Source organism: Pogoniulus pusillus, chromosome 8 (genome assembly GCF_015220805.1).
Source record: "Pogoniulus pusillus isolate bPogPus1 chromosome 8, bPogPus1.pri, whole genome shotgun sequence".
Taxonomy (NCBI): Eukaryota; Metazoa; Chordata; class Aves; order Piciformes; family Lybiidae; genus Pogoniulus; species Pogoniulus pusillus.
Window position 1 is genome coordinate 2,436,934 of NC_087271.1, and position 26,419 is coordinate 2,463,352.

Consider the following 26,419-nt stretch of genomic DNA (forward strand, 5'->3'; position numbering starts at 1 on the left):
TAAGAAATTCTGTGGTCCTGTGATTCTGAGCCCAGGGCAGAGATGGAGGGCAGAGCTCACCAACAGCCCCAGTGAAACCAAGGCAGCCAGATACATTTTACACCTTTCCCACACTCATAATTTTAGTCCCTCGCAGAGTTTTAAGTGACAATAACAGAGTCCTGTAGTGCTATGACCTTTTTTATATTCAGAAACTTTACTGACTGGTCATTCTTGGATGGAGGCTTCTCTCTATATATCCACACCACAGTGACAGAAACCCTGGGAGGGAGCTAAGTGCAAAGTGGTTTTATTACTGTGATTTCACTAATGAATGAAAACGAAGATGTTGGCGAAGACTTTCCCCCATATTATGGGGGAAATGAAATGACAGACATAAGTAAAAAGCTGGCATGGGGAACCAAAGTACATCTCTCAGTTCCTGATGGGTAGTTGCTTTGGCTTAGGACATCAAAGGCTTTCTGAAGAGTTGAAACAATAAAGGAAATATTCTCTTGGCTTAACCAATTTCCATAATGGGGATTAGGGAACACTCTCCCTGCTAGGACAGGAGAACTTCTGTTTTAATTAATGTTCCTTCTGACTGTTGAGTGCTCATCATCCATTAGAATGATAATGCACCCTTGAAATTACAGATACAATTATGATGATAACTGCTTGGCTATAAATAAAATAAACCCATACACACACAAGGACAGAGCTGCAGCCCAGGAACTGGCTCCAGGAGATGGCCCCAGGTTTGCTGTTTGCTGCCTGCTTTCGCTGCTGCGGCGGAGTCTGCCCAATGTCGTTTCCTACCCGTTTGCTGTCGAGAGGCTGCCAAGACTGCAATGGATCAACTTGAATTAAGATGGATGCACATCAGACTAATGCAAGCCTAAGGATTTTGTAGCTGCAAATCAAAAGTGAACAAATAATTAAACAAACAGAAAGTTTTGCTTGCTGAGGTTAGAGATTAAACAAACCAACCCAAAGAGCTCCAAGCAGGAAGCCTAAGGATAAACTCTTTGGCTCTACATATATAATATACACCTGGAAACCACCAGGCAGTTGCAGTCTTTTCTCTGCATCCTGTTACCATCTCCAATACTTTTTCTACATTTTGCTCTATTGGCCTGCCCAGAACAAAGCAGGAAAAGCACCACTCTGGCACCACTTCCACCAGGGTGAGAGCTGCCATTCCTTTCCTTATTTTCAGTAATCAATTCTTCACTTACCAGACTGTGGGTGCTCTGTTTACTCTGCTTCCTTTCTGGGACAATTTCATGCCAGTCTTGGTTCACAGAAGTTGTTTTTTAATGGGTTTAGATTTTTCTCTAGATCAGAACAGCTTTAAAAATAAAAAAAAGATATTATCCCTGTTAAAAAATTCATTCTAGTCAGAGGCTGGACCACAACACCTGCACTGTGATATCAGGCAAAGCCTAAAACCCCACAAACACAGCTTTTACTTTTGTAGGTCTCAGTGAGTTATAGGGTAGAAAAAATAAATATGATATCAAAAATCTTTTATTGACAAGAAGCTCAACAGGAGCCAGCAGTGTGCACTTGCAGCCCAGAAAGCCAAGCAGAGCCTGGGCTGCAGCAGCAGAAGTGTGGCCAGCAGGGCCAGGGAGGTGATTCTCCCCCTCTACTGTGCCCTGCTGAGGCCCCACCTGGAGTACTGCATCCAGTTCTGGAGCCCCTGAGACAAGAGGGATGTGGAGATGCTGAAGAGTGTCCAGAGAAGGGCCACAAGGATGCTCAGAGGGCTGCAGCAGCTCTGCTGTGAGCACAGACTGAAAGAGTTGGGGCTGTGCAGGCTGGGGCAGAGGAGGCTCCCAGGTAACCTTCTTGTGGCCTTCCAGGATCTGAAGGGGACCTACAACAAAGCTGGGGAGGGACTTTTTAGGCTCTCAGGGAGTGACAGGACTGGGGAGAATGGAGCAAAGCTGGAGGTGGGGAGAGTCAGCCTGGAGGTGAGGAGGAAATTCTTCAGCATTAGAGTGGTGAGAGCCTGGAATGGGTTGCCCAGGGAGGTGGTTGAGGCCCTGTCCCTGAAGGTGTTTAAGGCCAGGCTGGATGGGGCTCCGAGCAGTCTGATCTAGGGTAGGGTGTCCTTGCTCATGGCAGGGGGGTTGGAACTGACTGATCCTTGTGGTCCCTTCCAACCCTCACTGATTCTATGATTCTATGATCAAAATTTTGTACGATACCTTAAGTACCTTCTCCAGCTCTGAATATCCAGGAATTTGGTGCTACTCTTCTCCTTTAATTGTGAAGCTTCAAGTCCAGCTTACAAGGTCTGACCAGTTCAATGTAATTTTCCTTCCCTTACTTTCCAATTGAGCTTAAGATTCAGGCTGCAGTTTAGCCTTTGACCCTCTGAATTTCCTTTTATCCTGGCCAGTGTCTCAAGATTATTATTATTTCAATATAAAGGGCTTTTCTTGCTGCTGCTTCTTTTTTGTTTGTTGGGTTTTGGTGTCCTTTTGTTTTGGGTTCTTTTAGCTCTTTTCTCCTACAGGATGAATTCAACAGTCCACTCTGAGCACTTTTTGATTCGCTGGATCCAGCCCAAATCCACAGGACAAACAATTTTGCTGCCACAAGAGCCCTGAGGATCTGTAATCTGCATCTCCTTTCACTACCCCTTGGCAGCCATTTCAAGTCAGGACATGTTTGATGGGATTTTTTTGGGGAGTGAACAGAAGATGTTAAAGCAAAAGTTAAGCAAGTTCTGTGGTGGTCTCTGTTTGAAGGCAACAAAGCCAGCTTTCTCCTCCAGTTTGGGTGTCTTTTCAACACTTACCAACTTTGTCTCACAGCACCCTTGAGGGGCAAATGCACTTCTTTCTCCTTTACTAACAAGCAAGGGAACCAGGACAGTAAATTCAGATTTGCAGTGAGAGGCAGCCTTGGGGGGGAAGGTGAACAGAGAGTTTGTTGGGATGCCCCAGCTAACCCTTTGCCCCACTTCATCCTGCCCACTCTAACCTCCTTTCACAAATTCATTCACCTAAAACGGAGAGTTTGTAAGCTTTGGGAGTGCTGCTTCAGCAGGAAGACAGAGGATTCATCTGCCATTAACTTCTCTGGGGAATTATGTTTTGTTCCTCTCCAACCTGTGCATGGCTCTGCTGTTGCCACTGCACCTCACCAGTTTAAAACTTTAATTTCTTCAGAACCCTGTGGAGGTAATAGTCTTTTTTATCTTATATTGCAGATGGTAGCTATGAGAGAGGAAGATTTATGTCACTTGCCCAAGTTTGCCCTGAGAGTGTTTGGCAGAGACTTGCATGCAGTTGGTGACTGGGGTGCAAGTGAACATCACTCCTTATCCTTCTTGCTGTGCTTCAGCCCCTTTTCTCTCGAAGGAGGGATAAGGAATCATAGAAACATGGAATCAACCAGGTTGGAAGTGACCTCCAAGATCATTCAGTCCAACCTAGCACCCAGCCCTAGACAATCAACCAGACCACGGCACTAAGTGCCTCAGACAGGTTTGCTTGAGCACCTCCAGGGACGGCAACTCCACCACCTCCCCGGGCAGCCCATTCCAGTGCCAATCACTCTCTCTGGCAACGACTTCCTCCTAACATCCAGCCTAGACCTGCCCTGGCACAACTCCAGACTGTGTCCCCTTCTTCTGTTGCTGCTTGCCTGGCAGAAGAGACCAACCCCACCAGACTACAGCCTCCCTTCAGGTAGCTGTAGGCAGCAATGAGGCTTGCCCTGAGCCTCCTCTTCTGCAGGCTGCACACCCCCAGCTCCCTCAGCCTCTCCTCACAGGGCTGTGCTCCAAGCCCCAACCACCTTTGCTGCCCTCTTCTGGACAAGTTCCAGCACCTCAACATCTCTCTGCAATGGAGGAGCCCAGAAGTGGACACAGCACTCAAGGTGTGGCCTGAGCAGTGCTGAGTACAGGGGCAGAATAACCTCCTTTGTCCTGCTGGCCACACTGCTCCTGAGCCAGACCAGGATGCCATTGGCTCTCTTGGCTACCTGGGCACACTGCTGGCTCCTGTTCAGCTACTATCTACCAGTACCAAGGACCACTGCCATCTTTCACCATTTTATCATCAATCTCATAATTCTTTAATTTTATTTTAACCTCTCTCTATTTGAAAGTGGTTTCTAGGTGTGGGGAGCTCCACTTTTGTTACAAGGAAAATGAAGACCGAAGAAGAAAGCCTAGAAACTGCAACACTCCAGAAGCACTTCAGCATTTGAGAAACAATCTGCTGCTCCAGGAGGTCATCCCATGATTTACATGGAGTGACTCATGATTTTCCAGCACAGTTGCTGGGCAGACCTTAAAGATCCTTGCCTGTGTAAGAATACTAATTTGATAATGCATTCAGCTCCTCATCAGATATCGAGGAGCACGTCGTGCTTTCATTTTTCCTGCACATTAGCCAAATTAAATCAAAATAAATATCAATAAAAATATTGCACAGGACATAAAACCTCAGCCATTTGTGCTCTGCCCATATGCTGCTTTACGAGACGCTGGGTTTCGCTCCTGCTCCAACTCTCTGCTGCCAGCCTCCAGAGCGCAGCAAGGCGTGGAGTCCCTGATGTGCTTTAGGCATTCATCCCTCCAATACCGCACCCCGGGGCATGCCTGCGTTTTTTTGTTCTCACCACACATCTTTGCCAGGCTTATTTCTGCCTGCGGGCAGCAGCCGTGGTCGGGCTAACACTTGCCAGCCTGGCTCCAGCCCCTGCCACCGGCTTGGAGCTGAGCGGCCGCTGTGGGATCAGCTGGAAGGTGCAATTCAGCCAGCAAAAAGTACAGTTGCTAAAAGGCGCTGTTTGGTCACTAATTATCTTTGGGTGGTTTGGGAAAAGGAAATATTTACATGCCTGGGAAGCTGTCTCTTAGGAATGCTGATGCGTTCACGTCAGGGTTCCTTGCTGTGCATCTGCATGGGAGATGCTGCCGTTCCTGGTGTGCCTGCGACCTGCCTGGAAAGCAAGGCACAAAACACCCGCTAAAGAAATCAGAAACCGGAGCTGAGGGTTTGCAAATGCCAGCTGATCTTCGGCTGAGGAGCAAGAACAGCAATTCCTGCTTTGAAACCTGGTGCAGTTTAGGGTAATGTGATTAGAGATTCAACGTTCCCCCCCCCCTCCTCTCATTATTATTTAGCTCCCTCATTTGAATGCACAGGTTTGAGGGAAGGGAGATTGCTTGGAAATTACACACACAGCCAAATTTCTTCCTTCCCCTTTGACAGGGCAGCGCTGATGGTTATTGTTCTTTTCTAGCTGCATTAGGCTGTCCTTGATTTTTGTTTCAAGCAGTCTAATGGCATGATGTCAAATCCTGCTAATTGGTTTAGGATTAAAATGCAGGGCCACATCACTCTCTTGATTAACCAGCAGCAAAACTGCTTTTGTCTAACGATCGTTTCAGAGGAGAAAGAAAATAAAGCATATAAAGGAAGCTTCAGGCTTTTGTCAGTAAAAATACATAGGAAACTGCCTTTTTTTGGGTTGTCTTTTTTTTTTAAGGGGAAAAAAATGTCACTGCTAAGCCTGCTAAGTTTTGACTTGTAGCACTTAAAAAGCAGCCCTGTGGGGAGATCGCTTCCTAAGGAGAAGAGGCTTTGCTTTTATCCAGCATCCAGCTACCTGCTGCGCTGCACCAGAGCATCCATGGCTGGACCTCCTCACATTTGTTAAACCAACAGCAAAAGATCAATGAGAACGTCTCTGCCCCATTTCTGGCCTTCCTGACACCCAAATGGCTCCAACTCCTCACTGAGTTTGCAGTGGGATAAAGAACTCAGGACTGAGCAAAGGCTGCATCAGCCAGTGCAGTGCCTGAGAGATGCTAGCTGCTGCTGCAGGCACTACCAGGGACCTAAGCGTGATGTGGGGTGCCTGGAGCTAAGAGGAGGGGGTTTGCCTCCGCCCCTTTGCTCACCCCAGAGCTACAAAGATGAACTCTAATCCCCATGGGGCTGTGCTTGCTGGGGCAGAGCTCACCTGTTGGGTGATTAGTACAGAGCCGAACGAGTAATTTTTGTCCCCTGGCAGTGAGATTTGAAGGCTGCTGGGAGGGAAATGGAGGGATGTATGGTTCAGATTAAAATAGGGATGGAAGCAATGCTAAACCATCACTTTGCTACCCCTCTGCAAATATAAACCCAAATAAACAACACAGCAAACCGCAAGAACCCCTCCCCATCGACTTCCAAAGATTCTCCTTGCTGCACTGTTTAATCTCTTTGGCTCCTGTTTTCTCTGACCAGCTGAAGGATTTAATTTCCAGGGAATTAGATGTCCAATTCAGGGCATTGTTGTGGGAGCTGTGCACACGATTTGCCACACACAGTCCTGAAAGTCACCGGCAGATCCAGCGCTCCCTGCACGCTCCCAGCCCGTCTCTGCTCTGCTGGGAAGTGAAAAGGGACTTTATTGGGAAGGTTTTGATGCATTTGGCATCTCTTTGAACTTGGCTCCCCAAAAGGGAGAGAATGAACTCAGGCGAAGAAAGAAGAAGGAAATAAAAGGGCCCTTCCCATCTGCCTGGTTGCATTCAATGGGGAGCTTTTTAAAAGGTATAATAGAGGTTTGTGTGTTCCTGCTGAGATTTGTTCTGGTCAGCTTCTCCAGGGCGTTCAGAGGAGGCAGTGTGGTGTGCCTGCCCTCCCCCAGCACCCTCAGAAAGGGTGGAGGGGAGGCACTGAATGATTTTCTTGCTGCCTCAAGAAGCGCAATACCCTGCACACACATTGCTCTTGTACGAAAGCGATTCGGGTCGGCCTCACTGAAAACAAAAGTGGGTTTTGCCCTGGGTTTTCACTAGCAGTACAGTTAATCCTGCTGTTCCTGAGCATGGTGTTGAGGCAGCCAAACCCCAAACAACCCTGCAGGATCCAGCCTGGGTTATCTTAGAGGGATGGTAGGGATGGGGAGCAGCTGAATGCTCAGCCCAGTTTTACAGCATGGTGTGACGGAGGTAAATCGCCAGCAGCAGTGGCTGTACTCCAGAAGCTGTCCTGCTCATTGCTGTGCTCTGAGACTTGCTGATGCAACAGGTTAGATGCAAAACTGAGTTGTTGGTTTTTAGTGTCATCCTGGCCCCAGCACAGAGGAGATGACAGACTCCACGTGGAGTACTGTATGCAGTTCTGGAGCACCCAACACAAGAAGGGCATCAAACTGTTAGAACGAGTCCAGAGGAGGGCCACAAAGATGCTCAGAGGGCTGCAGCAGCTCTGCTGTGAGAACAGGCAAGAGTTGGGGCTCTGCAGCCTGGAGAAGACTTCGAGGAGACCTTATAGTGGCCTTCCAGTATCTGACGGGGGCCTACAGGAAGGCTGGGGAGGGACTACTGACAAGATCTTGTAACGACAGGACGAGGGGTAATGGGTTTAACTGGCAGAGGGGGCATTCAAACTAGATGTTAGGAAAAGGCTTTTTACAGTGAGGGTGGTGAGACACTGGCACAGGGTGCCCAGGGAGGTTGTGGATGCTCTGTCCCTGCAGGTACTCAAGGCCAGGCTTTGAGAGACCTGTTCTAGCGGGAGGTGTCCCTGCCTATGGCAGGGGGTTGGAACTGGCTGATCTTTGAGGTCCCTTCCAACCTAAACCATTCTATGATTCTAAGAACAATAAACTCTCAAGAAGAGGCTCCATGCCAGCACCCAACAGGTACCAAAAATCTTGAGAAGTTCTTGGCTGCTATGAGCAGCTTTTTGCTTTGCAAACTATGACAGAAAGAGTGGAAATATGTTTTGTCTGCTTTTCCCTGACTCTGGGACTAGAAAGAAGGAAGATGAGAACATCCTGCACACATGTTAATTAGTCATTCCTTAAAACCAAATGTCAGAGAGCTCACATGTAATTCCAAGAACAGACTGATGAATATGTAGGTATAGTTATATTTCATTCAGGTACTCTGAGATTTGTTAGGAGATGCCTAATAAAACCATCTCACATGAATTAGGGCTTCTCCTATCAACATTTACTTTGAATACACATGTATCAGAGGAGCATTCCCAATACTGTAGTAGGAGATTCTTTCAGAAACAAAATTGCATCTCAGAAATGCAGATAGTGAGCTAAAGCAGCTACCCTCTAAATGGGATTTGATGTAAAAGGGGCTGAGAGTCAAGAGGAAAGCAGTGATTGAGTTTATAGGAGTCCAGAGAGGCTGATGCACAGCCCAGAAGGCTGTAGGAAAGGGTTCACATAATGGAGATGTTAAAGGAGCTGAAGTATCTCCTCAAACCCAGCAGGAAAAGAAAATTCCTTTGAGACTTGGGCAGCCTATTCTAGTGAGAGGTGTCCCAGCCTATGGCAGGGGGTTGGAACTGAATGATCTTTGAGGTGCCTCCCAACCTAAACCATTCTATGAGTCTATGACTTTTCCATCCTCTTATTTTCAGTTTCCTAGTTCTACATCTAGTGTCATCACATCTGCTTTTCCTTTACTCAGAGCCCCTTCCCCTGGAGTGGTGTGGCATCCAGGTAGCTGCACTCCAAAAGAACTTCCCAGCCCAAGAGGCCTTTCAGGGATTCCCTCCCCACAAACCATCTGGTTTATAGGAAAAACACTGTGGGTTTGGTTTTCTTCCACCCCTAACTGCACTGCACCCTGTGAGCTCTCAGGGGGGCATGGAAGTGAGACTGCTCGTCCTGGCTGGCACATCATCCATTCGGCAGGTCCTGCCACGGGAATTCAGCTCACACTCCCGCTGGTGTGAGAGTCTGGAACAAATCTGGCTCACTCGCCCCACACTGGCTGGCCTCCGTGGGGCTAAGAGGAGTGGAAAGCAGTAAAATCTCCTTTCAGTCTATAAAAATCTGCAGAGATATTTGGAATGTGCAGAGGGAGCAGATCTCCCAAGTAAAGCAGAGCAAAGATTAAAATAGTCACTTCTCGGAGCCTAACCGCAATTTAAATACTGCGGCTTTTGTTTGCAGGGGAGTTATGGTTTATATTCTAGTGACAGTCACACAACTCCAGGGGTTGTTTTCAGAGTTAGTGGCAAAAAACATGTGGTTTGAATTTAAAGCCTTAAACTTAGAGGATCAACGTTACTCCAGCAAAGATATTGCCAGTGTCTCTGTGAGTCATAATTCTAAATCATCAGAAACCTGAACGCTCCTCATTAAATGATTAAAGGGAACAGTAATGAAAAAGCTAAGGGAAAGCATAAATATATAAGCCACAGAAGCAGGAACATCTATTTTCAAGGCAGGAAAAAAATATTGCCATCCTGACAAAGGGCAATAAACATATCAAACTAACTCACTACTTTTTCTTCTGTCGAGAATGTAAGCTTAATAAAGCAGCAAATTTATATGGCAGGGTACGATTACAGCTCTTCTAGAATAGGACTAGGGCTTGCCCATAAACAGGTTATTGCTGCAGGTTCTGGCCACAATTAACTCAGTATTTATCCTGCACTTTCTGAGAATGACATGATGCCTGAGATGAGGTGCTCTGAGGATGAAGTTTTCCATTGGGGCATCAACCTCATTTCCTCACTGGGAACTCTGCATTCACATTTTCCCGATAACGACAGCCCTCCCAGATCTGCGTCCACCCCTTTCTTCCCTCCCAAAACAGCAGAACATGCAGACCAGGGCTGGGCTGGGCTGTGTAGAGCATCACTAGCAGACAAGGGAGAAGAGTAAAGAGATCAGAGCTGGACTAGGCTGTGCAGAGCATCACTAGCAGACAAGGGAGAAGAGTAAAGAGATCAGGGCTGGGCAGAGCATCACGAGCAGACAAGGGAGAAGAGTAAAGAGATCAGGGCTGGGCAGAACATCACTAGCATACAAAGGAGAATAAAGATACTTTCCTTCCCAGCCCTGCTTACACCTGTTTGCTCTCTCTCTCTGTAAGAACATACCTCAGCTGAACTGCTTTTTTATTCCTCAAAGATGGACAGGTCATGAGCTGCCCAGTACCACAGAGCCATTTTGAGCAGTTTCTGTAAGTCCTCGAACTGGGGAGGATCACAGTTACCAAAGACATCCCTAGCTGAACCCTTGGGTGGGTTGCAGTTTTGGTCTTTCAGTGCCTGTTTGGGCAAAAAAAAGAAAGAGAGAGTGAGAAAAAAAAATAAAAATCAAACAAACAAAAGGAAAGGGTAAATGTATTGACAGAAACATTACGTAGTATGTATAAATATAAACACAGGAGGCTTGCTGCAGGAGGGAGGTCCTGACTGTATTGATACATTGGCAAGAATGCAAGGGTTATATTTGAAATGCAGAAAATAATCCAGTGAGTCATCTTCCACACACTTTGGCTTGGGATCCTTTCCCATTTTCGCTTTGACCCAGGAGGGCACAGCACACAGCTTGAAAATAGGCAGGGAGATGACGTAGGGTGGCTGCACCACTCTGCTCCTTGCAGGGAGGCTCACCAATCCCATCCGCAGGCGGTCGTGAGGGATGCTCAGAAAGAGTCAGGATAACGCTGCCATCACAGGTGGTGTCGTGTTGCTCCTCAAAACATACTCCACCACTTAACAGAAATAAGCAGAGGAGAAGAATACTCCCCAAATCAAGGAGTAGTAATAATAACAACACTGATGCCATGTAGAATTGGTCATGGCATTTCTAGTGCATGGGGAAGCAGTTGTGCCTTACCTTGGATCACAAGCTGAATCAAGAACAAAACCAGAGTAAGAAACTGGAGGCATATGCACTAAATGTGAAAATGACACTCCAGGCTGTAACATTTACAAATGTAGAACAGGATGGCCAGTCTTAGGCTAACTTACAGATCTATAGCACCTTGCCAAGCTGGATGGCTGGGCAGAGGCCAATGGGATGAGATTGAACAAGGCCAAGTACAGGGTTCTACCCTCTGGCCACAACAACCCCAAGCAGCACTACAGGCTGGGGACAGAGTGGCTGAGAGCAGCCAGGCAGAGAGAGAGCTAGGGGTGCTGGTAGAGAGCAGCTGAACAGGAGCCAGCAGTGTGCCCAGGTGGGCAGCAGAGCCAATGGCATCCTGGGCTGGATCAGGAGCAGTGTGGCCAGCAGGACAAGGGAGGTTCTTCTGCCCCTGTGCTCAGCACTGCTCAGGCCACACCTTAAGTGCTGTGGCCAGTTCTGGGCTCCTCAATTCAAGAGAGATGTTGAGGTGCTGGAACTTGTCTAGAAGAGGGCAATAAAGGTGGTGAGGGGCCTGGAGCACAGCCCTGTGAGGAGAGGCTGAGGGAGCTGGGGGTGTGCAGCCTGCAGCAGAGGAGGCTCAGGGCAGAGCTCATTGCTGTCTAGAACTACCTGCAGGGAGGCTGTAGCCAGGGGGGTTGGTCTCTGCTGCCAGGCAAGCAGCAACAGAAGAAGGGGACACAGTCTGGAGTTGTGACAGGGGAGGTCTAGGCTGGATGTTAGGAGGAAGCTGTTGGCAGAGAGAGTGATTGGCACTGGAATGGGCTGCCCAGGAAGGTGGTGGAGTTGCTGTCCCTGGAGGTGTTCAAGCACTTAGTGCCATGGTCTGGTTGACTGGCTAGGGCTAGGTGCTAGGTTGGACTGGATGATTTTGGAGGTCTCTTCCAACCTGGTTGATTCTATGATTCTATGATGTCCTGTAAATTAAACCAGCTTCTTCCCTCCTCCAAACAGATCTTTTCAGGCAGACATCTGTGGCCAAATCATTTCTCTCCAAACAAGATTGCTGTGGTCTGCCCTAAAAATGTCTTAATGCAAAGAGTCAAAGTGAGCACCCAAGGTGGAGAGGTAGATCAACAGCTGACTCACCAATCTCTTTTTCAGATGGCTTTCCAGAGCTTTTTTGTTTTCAGAGAGGACCAGGACTGCCCACAGCAACCTGTGGTTGCCAAGGGGTGAGGTATGTGTTGCAATTCTCCCCATGATCAGATCCTGGGCACTTAACTCCTCTGCAGTGACACTGTGCAACTTGGCTGTGGACACCTTTCACTCCCTGGTGCCCCTAAGCATGAAATGCAGTCCTCAGAACAGAGCTTGTTCTTGTGGGTTTGTATTAATCTGCTGCCTTTCTGGAGATGGAATACTGACAGTCCTGATTCACTCTGTTCTGCTCCTCCACAGCTGAGCACCAAATTCCTGACTCTCAGCACAGACTGCTGTTGGTCAGGTGAAAGGAATTTGAGCTTCTTCAAACACAAATGCATACACACACGTGCACATAGATACACGAGAGAGCAAACAGAAGTTACCTAAACCTCTGTGATACTAAAAAGCAATCCCACATCTGTATTTCTTATCTAAGCAGCTAAGGCATGGCCTAGATAGAGAATTTTGGTGAGCACAACATCTGGAAGGATAATTTTCTCTTCATCCCACCAGCCTCCTGCCCTTACCCAAGCTTGGCTATCTCATGGAAGCCACAGGGCTCCTTGTGAACTACCAATGTACAAGATTTCTATTTAGAGTGTCAGTTCCACTCATTTTTTAATGCAGTGTTACCAACCCTAAAACATCCATGCATGAGAGCTTAATAACACAAGTGGAAGGCTGGGGTGTGCCTTGCAAGAGCAAGCTTTCTCCACCAGCCTCCCATCTCTCATCTTGCCAGCCATCAGTTTGCTTCAGGGCTTTTTCCACCAAAAAGAAACAACTTCCTTCCTTTTTATTCTTTTAATTGATTGAAGTCTTAAGACCTATACATTAAGATAGTTGGAGGGGTTGTTTGTGAGGTTTTTTTAGGCACATTGGAATGAGTTATCTCAGAGATGAATCAACTCTGGTTGTTTCTTAATTTATCTTCTCATTCCAACAGCCAGGAAATATCATGCATGGGACATCATGATGAGAGGGCTTGGTTTTAGGCTTAGCTTTTCATAGAACAGTTCCTTTTCACTCTGCATCTCTATGTAGAGGAATTACATGGACCATAAAGATGTCTGCCAAAGAGTAGCAAAGGTTTCAACACATGAGACTCTTCAGCCTGGAGAAGAGAAAGCTTTGAGGAGACCTTATAGTGGCCTTCCAGTATCTGAAGGGGACCTACAGGAAGGCAGGGGAGGGGCTATTGACAAGGTCTTGTAATGACAGGATGAGGAAGAATGGGTTTAAACTGGCAGAGGGGAGATTCAAAGTAGATGTCAGGAAAGGGTTCTTTGCAGTGAGGGTAGTGAGACATTGGCACAGGTTGCCCAGGGAGGTTGTGGAGCACAGAATCACCCAATGTGATCAAAGATCACATTGGGTGATTCTGTGGTCCACAATCTCCCTGGAGGTGTTCAAGGTCAGGTTGGATGAGTGGGAGGTGTCCCTGCCTATGGCAGAGGGTTGGAACTGGCTGATCTTTGAGGTCCCTTCCAACCTAAACCATTCTATGATTCAATGATTCACTAAAGGATTTGTTTAATAATTCTTCCATACACAAGAAACTAACTGAATGCTTAGTCCCTAAGTACCTCCATGGCCAAAATGGGTTTATTCTGCCCTGTCCTTGGTATACTGCTGCTCTGCAAGTGATAACCCAGGTAAGAGGGATGATGATGTGCTTCTGGTGTGCTGCCATGTGCTTTCCCTCGGACAATTTGTATTACAGAGAAGGTACAACAAGGCAATATATTTGGAACGTTTGATTAGAGGAATATTGCTCATATAGGCAAAACATAACATTTTAAATCCTATCCTCATTTAATTTTGAAGGAAAATAAATGATCTCTGTACCTTGGCATCTGCATCACCTCCAAATGGGGCCATTATTCTGGGCAGCTTTTTCACAACGGCTCGCAGAATGTGGTATGAAAATGGTGTGCAGCTCCTGTCTTTGTATCTCAGAAGGAAAATAAAAAGCAGTTAAATTATAATGCAAGAACTCAGCTCTGAATGGATATTGCATTCAAGGAGTCTAATGCTTAAGGAGGGAAAATGACAAGGTACTTCCCCCCCACACCTTCTAGGTATTTTATCCTCGCAAGGAGCTCAACCGTCACGTGTTTCGAGAGAGGTCAGAACTAGTCTATCTATCTTTTTTATGAGAGTTTGTGAAAGGAATCTCTCCTTGTGGAGTTGTACACGAGTTGACACGATAAACCTAAATGGCTCCTTTACAACTGTTAGGGTTTTCTGTAAACACATGCTGTCCTGCCAGCCAACCAGCTTCAAAGCCGGGTGCTGAGCGCGGCAGATGGTCTATCCTGCCGATACGCACGCTACTAATTCATATTTCAATACACAGCTTTGCTGCCTGCCTGAAGCCACTGCATCTTGCAAAGTTTCAGAACTTCCAGTGACTGCTTGTTATGGGGGTGCTAAATATGATAAAGTGGGGAGGCTGCAAAGAGAAGGCAAAAAGCTCTGCAAAGAGAAGGTGAAAAGCTCTACTAGGAATGGACACTTTGGAGGCACTTGTTGCCCTGCGATGTGCTGTAAGCGTGAGTCCTGCCACGCAGTGCCTCTTGCCAAAAGGTAAGCATGGCATGGCTGTGCTGTAGTGATAGAGGAAGAAACAAAAAAACAGGGAAAGCAGCCTTACATCACCCACAAGCAAAGCAGGCAGAACTGAAAAGCTAAGTGGGGATGAAAAGAGCGGGTCCTGACAATTACTGTCATGTTGTCAGCATGGCTGTGCCAGACAATCAGCATTTTTATCTGGGTAGCAGGTTTTGGGGAGGGATGCAGAATAATGCAGCAACTCAGCTGCCTCGACCCTTCCCTGCAGCAGCTCTGCTCTGCTTCTGCTGCTGTCTGCAGGAATACATTTTGCAATTAACACTTCAGTGGAAAGACCCTTAACTCAATTGGATCACATCCTTCCCATCCCCTGCAGCATTCAGTTATCATCTAACAGGTGCAGTAAGAGCAGAGTACAGATCATCATCTTTCCACTGTGCTGCCAGAGCAGGACATGAAGGGGAAGTTGTTAGTACACCTTGAAAAAGAAAGGAGCAGAGGGAAAAAAAAATCATCCAATTCTTGGCTTTCTGTCTGGCTTTGTCAAAAGGGCAATGCAGAGCAGCAGGTTTATGGTGCCAAAGACAACATGAACAGCACAGTGCACAGACCTCTGGGCACCTTAGCCTGGAGCTCAGGGCTGTGCTTTGCCAAATCTGCCTTGAGCCAGCTGTGTCCCATGGATGGGGTGTTTCAGTGTCATCACTAGGGGCTCTGAGGTATGAAGCTGGGAGCAGACACTCGTCAGCCCTGGGCCCACCGTTGCTCCTGCAAGAGGACATGTGCAAACACAGAAGACATGCATCTTAAAGACCTTCACGGACCATAGAATCAACAAGGTTGGAAGAGAACTCCAAGCTCATCCACTCCAACCTAGCACCCAGCCCTAGCCAATCAACCAGACCATGGCACTAAGTGCCTCATCCAGGCTTCGCTTCAACACCTCCAGGCACAGAGACTCCACCACCTCCCCGGGCAGCCCATTCCAACGCCAATCACCCTCTCTGTCAAGAACCTCCTCTTAACATCCATCTCATATCTCCCCCAGCACAACTTGAGACTGTGTCCCCTTGTTCAACAGAAGAGACAAACCCCACCTGGCTACAACCTTCCTTCAGGTAGTTGTAGACAGCAATGAGCTCTGCCCTGAGCCTCCTCTTCTGCAGGATGCACACCCCCAGCTCCCTCAGCCTCTCCTCACAGAGCTGTGCTCCAGGCCCCTCACCAGCTTCGTTGTCCTTCTCTGGACACATTCCAGCACCTCAACTTCTCTCTTGAATGGAAGAGCCCAGAACTGGACATAGCACTCAAGGTGTGGCCTGAGCAGTGCTGAGCACAGGGGCAGAATAACCTCCCTTGTTCTGCTGGCCACACTGCTCCTGAGCCAGCCCAGGATGCTATTGTCTCTCTTGGCCACCTGGGCACACTGCTGACTCATGCTCAGCTACTGTCTACCAGCAATAGGCTATTCTGAGACAGGCATTTCATGCAGACAGACTTTGGCCCGAAGTCCCTGTGCTGCTGCATGAACTTCACTTTCTCTATTGCTGACAACTGCTTCCACTAAAGGGAAAAAAATTAAAGAGCAGAACAGAAGGAGAAGTGATTCCCTGCAAGACTCACCCCCCTCCTTGCTTCTTGAGTTTCTCTTGTTATGGCTTTATCAAACGTTGTACCTCCTCCAGCGAGCCGTGATAAGTTGGGCAACTTCATCAAACTGAACATGAAGTAGGAGCAGAACCTCCTTCTTAAACTCATTAAATCTTTCTCCCAAAGGAGAGAACACAAATTAATATTCACTTTCTCTTCTTATTTCAATTTACTTTCTCTTGCAGACACTAAGCTGCAGAGATATTTCCAAATACACAGTTTGTTTCTTTGGCCCTAACAGAAGAGCAAATAGTTCTGACACTTCTGTTAAAGGAGAAAACAGAACCAAAGTGGCCCTGAGAGGGAGAGCAGCCCTTACTTTCATACACCACTTTGCCTTTCCTTGCTTATAGAGGCTCAGATGTGCAGCTGGATTTATTCTTTAACAAACAAACAAACAAACCCCCAAATTTGGAGGTCTTGTCTATTATTAAGGGACTGAAAGCTAAACATCAAGAATTGCTGCACCCACACTGTAGCTAAAAAGAACATAAATCAGCAGAGAGACTCATAGCAGTCTTGCAACTTCATCAGTAATTAAAAGATACTAGGATGCAATTAAGGAATGTCCTTTGATGAGCGTGCTGTACTACATGAATTAGCTGCATGCAGACACACAGAGAGCACTACCACAATACACTATTTTTATATCCTAGGCATAAAGGCATGGCATCTGTGCATGTGTCTATCACACTAATCCAAGGTAATGCACAGGGCTCTCTGTGTTGCCACCTCAAATGAAAAATCTACTTACTGTAAATCAGACAACTCCATTCCATTTAGATTTAAAGCTTCTCCCTAGCCCCCTTTGCTGCCAAGCAGGAGGAGAAAGACATGGGGAGCGTTTCCAAAGGGAAAAGTGGGAGCTAACGAGAAACAACCACGTATCTGTGCCTTTTTGCCAGCGTGGGGCAGGGCTCTGCAGGGCACTTGGCCCATGGGACAGGAAATACTGCAACGAGCAGTGGAACAGCTCCTGCTGGATCAGGGTGTCTTGCCTTTCAAACTTTCTTTCAGTGACCTAATCCACTGTCAAAGTGTTTCAAATGAGACTTACTCTCACCTTGCACTTCCAATTGAAAACCAGATTCTGCCACTCACAGCTCAGAAAACATTTCCCCACATCCAACTGCTTCTCTTTGTGCCTCCAACTGAAAGCAGTCACTGGCAAACACAGCATTACTCACGTTTTGGGTTACTGTGGCCACAGTGCTCAACACCATGGATATCAAGGAACCACACTGCTGCAAGAGGCCCAGAGCAGAGCAGGTGAATGATAGTAAGATGGATAGTAAGATGAAGGGCAAAGCAATGCAATCTCACCACACAGTTCCTCACAGCTTGTCTCTTTTCTCCTATAGCCAGGATGTTTAGATCAGGAATACATTTTCTACAATTCTCCTTTCTTACTTTCTGGAATATCCTTCCAAAAAGTCTTGGCTTCCTGCAAGCCCTGGGAGGGGGGGGGCGAGGTGCTGCTCGGGTGGACAAGCGACTGCACTGCTGCCTGGAGGCAGAAACCACAGCAGCAGCAAAAAAACCCCACCAAACCCCAGATTTCACGGGAAGAGCAGGGGAAGGAGATGAACAAAAAACCTGGGAATGTGTTAGTTAACTTCGTGTGGTTGTTGGAGCCACTTCCTGACACCCTAGCGAGTCATCTGAATTTAACACATTTCTCTTTTGCATTTTGCAGCTCACCTTTAAGGGAGCACAAGGCGGAGGAGGTGGGAATATATGGACTTGAGCCCTTCCCATCAGTTTCCCCCTGTTACTTTCAAAGATTTTTCTATTTAGAAAGGAAAGCTTTTTATTTTTTCTCCCTGCTGTTCATACATTACACATACTTTCCAGCCAAAATAGCTTGCTTGTGTAGTTCCCCCCCACCCCCACTTTAATCCAGTTCTGGAGCCCCTATGACAAGAGGGATGTGGAGATGCTGGAGTGTGTCCAGAGAAGGGCCAGGAGGATGCTCAGAGGGCTGGAGCAGCTCTCCTGTGAGGACAGACTGAAAGAGTTGGGGCTGTGCAGGCTGGAGAAGAGGAAGCTCCCAGGTGACCTTCTTGTGGCCTGCCAGGATCTGAAGGGGGCCTACAAAAAAGCTGGGGAGGGACCTTTTAGGCTCCCAGGTAGTGACAGGACTGGGGGGAATGGAGCAAAGCTGGAGGTGAGGAGGAAGTTGTTAAGCATAAGAGTGGTGAGAGCCTGGAGTGGGTTGCCCAGGGAGGTGGTTGAGGCCCCATCCAGGGAGGTGTTTAAGGCCAGGCTGGGTCATAGAATCAACCAGGTTGGAAGAGACCTCCAAGCTCAGCCAGGCCAACCTAGCACCCAGCCCTGGCCAATCAACCAGACCATGGCACTAAGTGCCTCATTCAGGCTTTTTTTGAACACCTCCCTGGGCAGCCCATTCCAATGCCAATCACTTTCTCTGACAACAACTTCCTCCTAACATCCAACCTAGACCTCCCCCAGCACAACTTGAGACTCTGTCCCCTATTCTGTTGCTGGTTGCCTGGGAGAAAAGACCAACCCCACCTGGCTACAGCCTCCCTTCAGGATAAGGCTCTGGCCAGCCTGATCTAGGCTAGGGTGTCCCTGCCCATGGCAGGGGAGTTAGAACTAGATGATCCTTGTGGTCCCTTCCAACCCTGACTGATTCTATGATTCTAATTGAGTCCACACGACTCAAAATTGCCCCCAGGATCATTAAAGAGGATTCCTTTCCCTATCTCTTCCATTCACCTGCCTTTTTATTTCTAAAGTCTCTTGAGAACCGTTAGAAATATATATAAAAATCAACAATTAAGGAAAAAAAAATAGCCCCGTGCCCCCTCCCCCCCCTCCCCTTGTCTGAATTAATGAAACTGAGCTGCATGGCCATTTCTCCTCATTGCAAACACGTGAAGAAAACAAACCCCTCAGTATTCTGGTGAGATTCTGTAAACAGGACAAAACATTAACTGCGGAAATAGATCATTTAAGACCTTTATTTCCTTCTAGCTCTTTCCAGGCACCAAATGAGCTTTGCATGCAGATTTCAGCTGGGTGGACTCATTCTCCTAACTACTCTCCAAAGCCCGAGCTCTGAGGTCAGCCCTGCTCCTTTCTGCGATGGGATAAATACTAACAAGTGTGACTAACCCATTCCTTGCGCCCTTCTTACATTTTCCAGCCTGTGTCAGCAAGCATGAAAGCCAGAGAGCAAAAACCCATGAGGGGTTTGTTACTGGAGCAGGATGAGAAGAAGGATGCAATATAGGCAAAGCCTCAGCACCTCAGAGAAGCTGCTCTGTAACAATATCAATAAAACTCAAGAGAATTGCTGGACTGCAAGAAAATTCCCTTGCCCTCCTCCTACCCGAAAATGAGTAAATTTTCACCTACTCCCTACAAGTGCTGGATCAGGGCCTCTGGAGGAAGCTTGGCCTTCCACTGTGGATCCTGAAGGACTTGGGAGATGGCAGAGGTGGTGAGGAAGGTGTGGTATAGCTTAGTGCATCCTAGACAGAAGTGATGGGGCTCTGCTAGCCTTAAGTGCTCATGATCACACCTGTTTTTCTCTTCACAGCTGCTGCTTATGAAGTTTAGTGGTGTCATGGATAATAAATACTCTTCCCTCTCATGTGATGCTTCCTGCTGTGAACTCAGCTGCTCTCCATGTTGGTGTTTGCAAGAAGACCAAAGCAAGTCTGGTTATATCACCCTGATATTTCCAGAGGGGGGAAACTCAGTCTAACAAATCTGGTGTTAAATCAAGCACCTAGAGATACTTATTACAATTGTAGCTTGATGCCTGTGCAGCTGCAGGGATGCAGAGCACAGTTTGGAGAAGGATTGGGACATGCAAGCCAAGCAGCTTTGCCCATACTCCATGGAGGGATGAGAAAGCTGTAGATTGCACTTCTGGTGAGTGGGGCATTGGGAAGGGAGCAAAGGAAAATAAACCTTCCAAAACTGGACCAGTTCTGTGGACATGGGCAGAGCAAGAGGCCTCCATACAGCCTGCTCCTACCAAAAAATTGTGAAGATTAGATTGTAACCCTGAGAATATTTCTGACCAAGGTCAGGTCTAATCTTGAGGAAGCCAAGGAAAACTCAAAGCCAACTGAGGAAAAAAACCAAACCAGAAATTATGAACAGAAGTATTTCAGCCTGACAGAAGTTTTATTGATGTGATCATCCCAAACCTGAGCTCTTATGATTCAAAGCTGTTCACTCGTAATGCACAGGCCTCTTACTTTCCAGAATGTGTTTAATTCTCCTACACATTCTCTCAAAAGAAAGGTATGCCCCAGATTTCAACACCTCTATGTTGCATCTACTTCACCGACCCCATAACAAATCATCTCACTGTGTTTCCACACCTGGCTTTCTTCTGCTGCAAGATGTCAAACAGCAGAGCAGAATATACTGGAGAACATACAGTTTCCTCCCTCCAGTTACTGAAGCACTTTAGCTCTAAAACCAACAAATGGGTGTGCATTTTTTGGGGTTACTGGATTTAGAAATTATAACAGCTGAAAGACCTCCTCTGGGCTCCAAAAGTGCACACAGTACTCCACCTGGGGTCTCTTCCAGTACTGAAAATTCTGTGATTCTATGATCTATCATGACTTGCCAGAGAATGTGAAAGCCTTCTGCAGGCACTGTACAGCAGAGGTAGACCTGCCTCACACCCCAAACCCTGAACTAAAGCCCCTTTTTTTCCCCTCCAGCCTGGCAAATACTTGCATTTGGGGTTCTTCATTCTTGAGATCTCTTGACCTAAACAGCCTTGCTAGCAAATGCCAACTACTCAGCTGAGTCCAAGGAGACAACTGTAAATCATAGAATCAAGCAGGTTGGAAGAGACCTTCAAGATCATCCAGTCCAACCTAGCACCCAGCCCTGGCCAATCAACCAGACCATGGCACTAAGTGCCCCATCCAGTCTTTGCTTGAACACCTCCAGGGATGGCAACTCCACCACCTCCCTGGGCAGCCCATTCCAATGCCAATCACTCTCTCTGCCAGGAGCTTCCTCCTAACATCCAGCCTAGACCTGCCCTGGCACAACTTGAGACTGTGTTCTTTTGTTGTGTTGGTGGTTGCCTGGGCCTTCAATGCTCTGCAAAGCTCACCATTTTCATTGCACAGCAGCAAGATTCTGGGCAGCAACTCACAAGAGAAGCAACTCATGGAAAAGCCCCAGGAAGCCTCTTGTCACTTGCATAATTTCTAAACTTTGCCCATTTAAACTGTGGTTCCATTAAACTTTCCTTTGGCTGGCAAACAACCGACTGAGTTATTGCAAAGAACAGCCCTGAGCAATTAAAAGCAAAAGCAACATTACAAATCTAAGGCTCGGTAGACAAAAGTCTCTTGCAAAAGACACAGTCCTAGGGAGTTATTGCCTACCAAAATGGGGAGAACCAAATTAAATGAAAAAACATATTGTATATTATCTTAATTTATAGATGAGATTTTAGACAGTTCCAGATTGCTGGATTAAATACAATACCATGTGGCTCCATTAAGCCTCGCTGGCTTTTTAGAGTATTATTGAAAGAAATAATATATAAGGCTTTGAAAGGTTTTTGGATGCTTGGTGGCATCATTATGCAATTTATTAATATGTGGGCAGAGTGACTAATGCCTCTGAGGATATATTTTTAGGTTTTGGTGTGGGGTTGGGGTTTTTTTGGTTGTTGTTTTGTTTTAATTAATATAAAAAAGAAAAGCCTGCTGGGGAGGGGCCAAGTAGGAAAACCAGCTACAAATGGGTTTGTGCTAGCGGCGTCTGATGGCATGCATCATTCTGTCTGTCCCTCCATAAAGCCAGCACTCAGAATAGATACCATTTCTCCTTTCCCTTACAGCTTGGTTTCCAAAGTAGCCCAGAGGGCACAGCAATTGCAATTTGGTAGAATTTGGGTATCTAGCTTCTTTTCTTGCACCTCTCCTCCCTGTTTTTAAGGCTGGAAGGGACAATTCAGATCATCTAAGCTTAACGCTCAGTATAAATCCCCAAGAAAGTAATTTCACACATTCACTCGTTAATTGAGCCTACTACTCTGTGTCTCACCAAAGTCATCTGGGCTGGCCTCCAGTTCTGATTTCAAGATGCAAAAGGATGACAAATCTCCTGCCCCTTTCAACAGTCTGTCCCAGCAGTCAGCCCCCTCTCCTTTCCTGATCTCTCCATTTTGCCTGTCTAAAATTTCCAGTCATTGAATCTCATTATGTTCTCCCGCATTGGATTATAAAGCCCTTTTGTATGCAGTATTTTTTCCTCCAAAGGCATTTACTGCACAGAGTCAGGCCTGATCTGCTTTTTTGCTAAGTTCACCAAATTGAGCTCCTTAAGCCTCTCTCCACAAGATTTCCATTTCCAAGCTCTCAAATCGTTCTTGTAAAAGTGAACCATGGGCTGAGAGTTTACAGCCTCTATCATGAATTCAAGTCCCTGAATCTCAGGTTAATAAAGTATCTATTTTTTTAATAAGGCTTCTGTGAAATGACTAGAAATGGTCCCACAGGATGTGTTATTTGGAGGTAACTATTTCCACATGGGCTGGAGGTGCAGCCATGGGGAGAGCAGTGGGAGGGCTCTGCTCTCCTCTCCTTACCCTTTCCCGCAGTCTTTCTTAGCACTCTTCCAAGGTGCATTTCAAAACCCAGTATTTTTCTTGGAGAGTCCATCCCAATGGACATTTCCCAGACTTCCAGAAAGAAGCAGCATGATTTCACCTCCCCATGCACATGCAGAAAGCAGCCCACAAGAAAGCTGCTGTGCTCAAACTGTGCCCTGCACCCACCAGGGCTGGGAGCCCCATCTCTAGCGGGAGCAGAGGCACGGACAGGGTCTTGGCACATCTTGCTCCCCAAACCACTCCTTCCCTGGGCCCAAAGAGACATCTATAAAATCTTTCAAAGCTCACTAGAGCTCCTCCTTCTGCTTGGATTAATTGGATTAAAAACAAACCCTGGAGGTTTTCTTCCTGGTCTTTTTTCCAGTCTGGATGTCCACACTTAGGAGCTGTTTCTTGCTATTATGAACTGTGTTATTTGCTGTTTGTCAAATGGCAGTGCAGGTTCACAGAAGGCTTGTCTGGATGTCCACACTTAGGAGCTGTTTCTTGCTATATGAACTGTGTTATTTGCTGTTTGTTAAATGGCAGCGCAGGTTCACAGGAGGCTTTTGGGCCTAGATATTTGAAGGAAATGTCCCAATATTGCCAGGCAAGCAGCAACAGAACAAGGGGACACAGTCTCAAGTTGTGCCCAAGGGAGATATAGGCTTGATATTAAGAGGAAGTTCTTCCCAGAGAGAGTGATTTGCCATTGGAATGGGCTGCCCAGGGAGTCACCGTGCCTGGAGGTGTTCAAGACAAGACTGGATGAGGCACTTAGTGCCATGGTCTGGTTGCCTGGCCAGGGCTGGGTGCTAGGTTGAACTGGAGGAGCTTGGAGGTCACTCCCAACCTGTCTGATTCTATTAAAAGCTGAGTGAAATGACAAGACATGATGAGTTCTAGAGAGTCTCCTCAGGCTCTGGATCTATGTTTCATTGCACCACAGCTTCTGAATGAGATGGTAATTTGCCTTTTCATCAGCTGCATTTGATTTGTACGTAGGACTACACACCAAACAAGGAGTTTAAAAGATAGGCCAGCTCAGTTTCCACTTGGCCTGACCTTTATGTACCCCACAGGGACAAACTTGCTGTTCCAAACTGAGACCAAGTGATAAAATACTCGTGTGAGTGAGGTCAGCACCAGCCTAGCCAATTCTAAACTCTGTTTTCCTCATTTGATTTCTTTGATTTTCTGTTGCTCTGCTTTTATCATGATCCAAATCCTTCAAGTCATTCACTTCAGGCCACTTTCCATCACTCAAAGATGCCTACACAGGTTGTGAAATCTTCTGTGACTTAAGAGCTCACCTAATCTAACTTCTCTATCTGGCTTCAAAAACCCCTTTCCTTTTCCTCCCTGATGGAAAACCACCAGTTTAAAAGCAAGCATGAGTAGGCGATACAATTGGAGTAAATCCTCTAATAAAGTGACCATCCTTTCTAGCTGTGAGTTGTCCACAAAGAACATGTAGAATGTATGGATTAGAAGAACTTGCCATTGGTACTGGCATTACCCCCAAATGGTAATGCAGGGTTGGGTAAACAGCCTGTAAAGTCAAAATCTTCGAAGCACAGAATCATTTGGGTGGTGAATGGCTGAGAGCAGCCCTGAGGAAAGGGACCTGGGGATCTGGGGTGATGAAAAGCTCAACAGGAGCCTGCAGTGTGAGCGCAGCCCAGACAGCAACCCTGTGTCAGGCTGCAGCAAGAGCAGTGTGGGCAGCAGGGCAAGGGAGGGGATTCTGCCCCTTGGCTCTGCTCAGAGACCCCACCTGCAGTCCTGGGGGCAGTTCTGGAGCTCCCAGTATACGAAGGACATGGAACTGTAGGAGACAGTCCAGAGGAGGGCCACGAAGATGAGAGGGCTGCAGCAGCTCTGCTATGAGGACAGGCTACAAGAGTTGGGGCTATGCAGCCTGGAGAAGAGCAGGCTTCGAAGAGACCTTTAAGTGGCCTTCCAGTATCTGAAGGGGGCCTTCAGGAAGGCTGTGGAGGGACTATTGACAAGGTCTTGCAATGACAGAACAAGGGGTTTAAACTGGATGAGGGGAGATGTTAGGAATGGGTTCCTTCCAGTGAGAGTGGTGAGACACTGGCACAGGTTGCCCAGGAAGGTTGTGGAGCACAGAATCACCCAATGTGAACTTCCCTGGAGATGCTCAAGAAGAGAGAAGAAATTGCCTCCTTACCTGAATTCAACCTTTCAGGAAGTTATAGAGAGCAAAAGGCCTCCCCTCAGCCTCTAGGACGAATAACCCACATTCCCTCAGCCTCTCCTCAGAAGATGTTCTCTGAAGCCACTCCAGCAGCTCAGCATCTTTCTTGTAGCGAGGGCAATCTGTCAGATGAATAGAAAATGTTATGGTCAGGTGTAAACCATCAAATTTCTATGTGGCAAATCACAATTGCTCAAACGTGCCTTAAAACGATCTGTGCTAGACAAAGTGCTGAAGTTGTTTGTTTGGTGGAAGCAGGCAGAAAAAGGTCCAAAAATGCAAATAATGCTTGCATGGGAAGCAAATAAAAACAATCTTTGAAGGGAAGCAATATTAGTGAATGTTTCCCAATGGCCACCATTCACCCTCCTAATTTTTCACCCCCAACTTGCCAAAGGCAGAAGGTTTTCATTTTATTCATGGTCAATGCAATGTTTAGAGTTTCATCTACTTGAACAATTCTTCAGGGACTAGTTGCAATAGCTACATTTTGGATTTAAACTGCACTTTTGGAAACAGCTACAACTGAATCTTAGCAAGAAGTGAAACTGAAAAGGATAAAATTAGATTCCTGAACCTTCCTCCCTTTTTAGAACCAGACATGAAAAAAAAAACCCTGCATGCAGTTTTGTTAAATATTTTTTCCACATCTGGTGTTCAGTCAAAACCATAAGAAAAGTGCTGGAAATCTCACAAGAAGGCTCGTACTCTTGTGATTTCCAGTCCAATTTTTGCAGCCACAGGAGATCTGTAGAGTTCAGATAAGAATCTGAAGCAGAAGCCAAACCCAAACTGTGAACCTCCTGAGGCTCACCCCACCCACAACAGCTTATGTCTTTACCCATCATTTGCAGCAGATGTTCTTCCAAATTCTCCAGCGAGATAAATTCCATTAAAAGTTTCAGGAGAAAGATTCTAAGATACATACAACACAAAATAAAAGTGTCCAGAGCAGCTCATCATGCTCCATTAAACTATTGTTAAAGACCTTCATACAGCAGCATCTATTGATTACAGCCCTTTGCTTCTCCTTACTACTCATTTCTTATGGCAGGCTTTGGGGGCTTTTTGATCTAAAGGCCACTGACGTCAGGAAGAATATTTCCATTGTCTCCAGCTCAAGCCCTTGATGAACTGGTTCTCCCACAGGTCAGTCTGCAGTGTGGGTTTCTGCCAGCAGATTGTCCCTAGAAGATTTCATTGTAGATTTACAGTCTTTATAAAGATTTGAAATGGAGTTCTATAGTTAGATTCATATGGTGTATCATAAATTACAGCAGCCTTTGCAAACCTAGGTTTGAGGGTGGGTTGGTTGGGTTCTTTTTCACTTGGCTCCCACAGAACATAGAGGTTTTTGGTTTTTTTCCAAAGGAACTTTTCTCCACATGCTAATTTTACCTGCTTTCTTCTACTTTACATCAGAATGGCTGCATTTCTCACGACCAAAGTTCTAGGAGGAAAGAGGAGCGTTGTGCCTGTGGGAGCAGTGATGTGAGCAAGTAAGGACTTGTCACCCACCATCCTGGTGTTAGTTGGCAAAGCAGGCTGTGGCTTTAGGCTCTCCTTGACACTAGTTAGATTAGACT

At 46.7% G+C, this 26,419-nt stretch overlaps 1 long non-coding RNA gene across 2 annotated transcripts; it reads right to left on the bottom strand.

Annotated features, from left to right (window-relative positions):
• Window positions 1–273: 273 nt before the first annotated feature.
• LOC135177819 (uncharacterized) lies at window positions 274–24,939 on the bottom strand. 2 transcript variants are annotated; one of them, XR_010303166.1, is made up of 6 exons: window positions 24,807–24,939; window positions 13,627–13,732; window positions 9,858–10,028; window positions 4,849–4,950; window positions 1,218–1,330; window positions 274–892 (listed from the first exon to the last, which is right to left on the bottom strand). It is a non-coding gene; the product is annotated as an uncharacterized LOC135177819 (long non-coding RNA). The 2 variants fall into 2 exon arrangements; XR_010303165.1 differs by lacking the exon at window positions 24,807–24,939 and adding an exon at window positions 19,387–19,486.
• Between the last annotated feature and the right edge of the window lie 1,480 nt (window positions 24,940–26,419).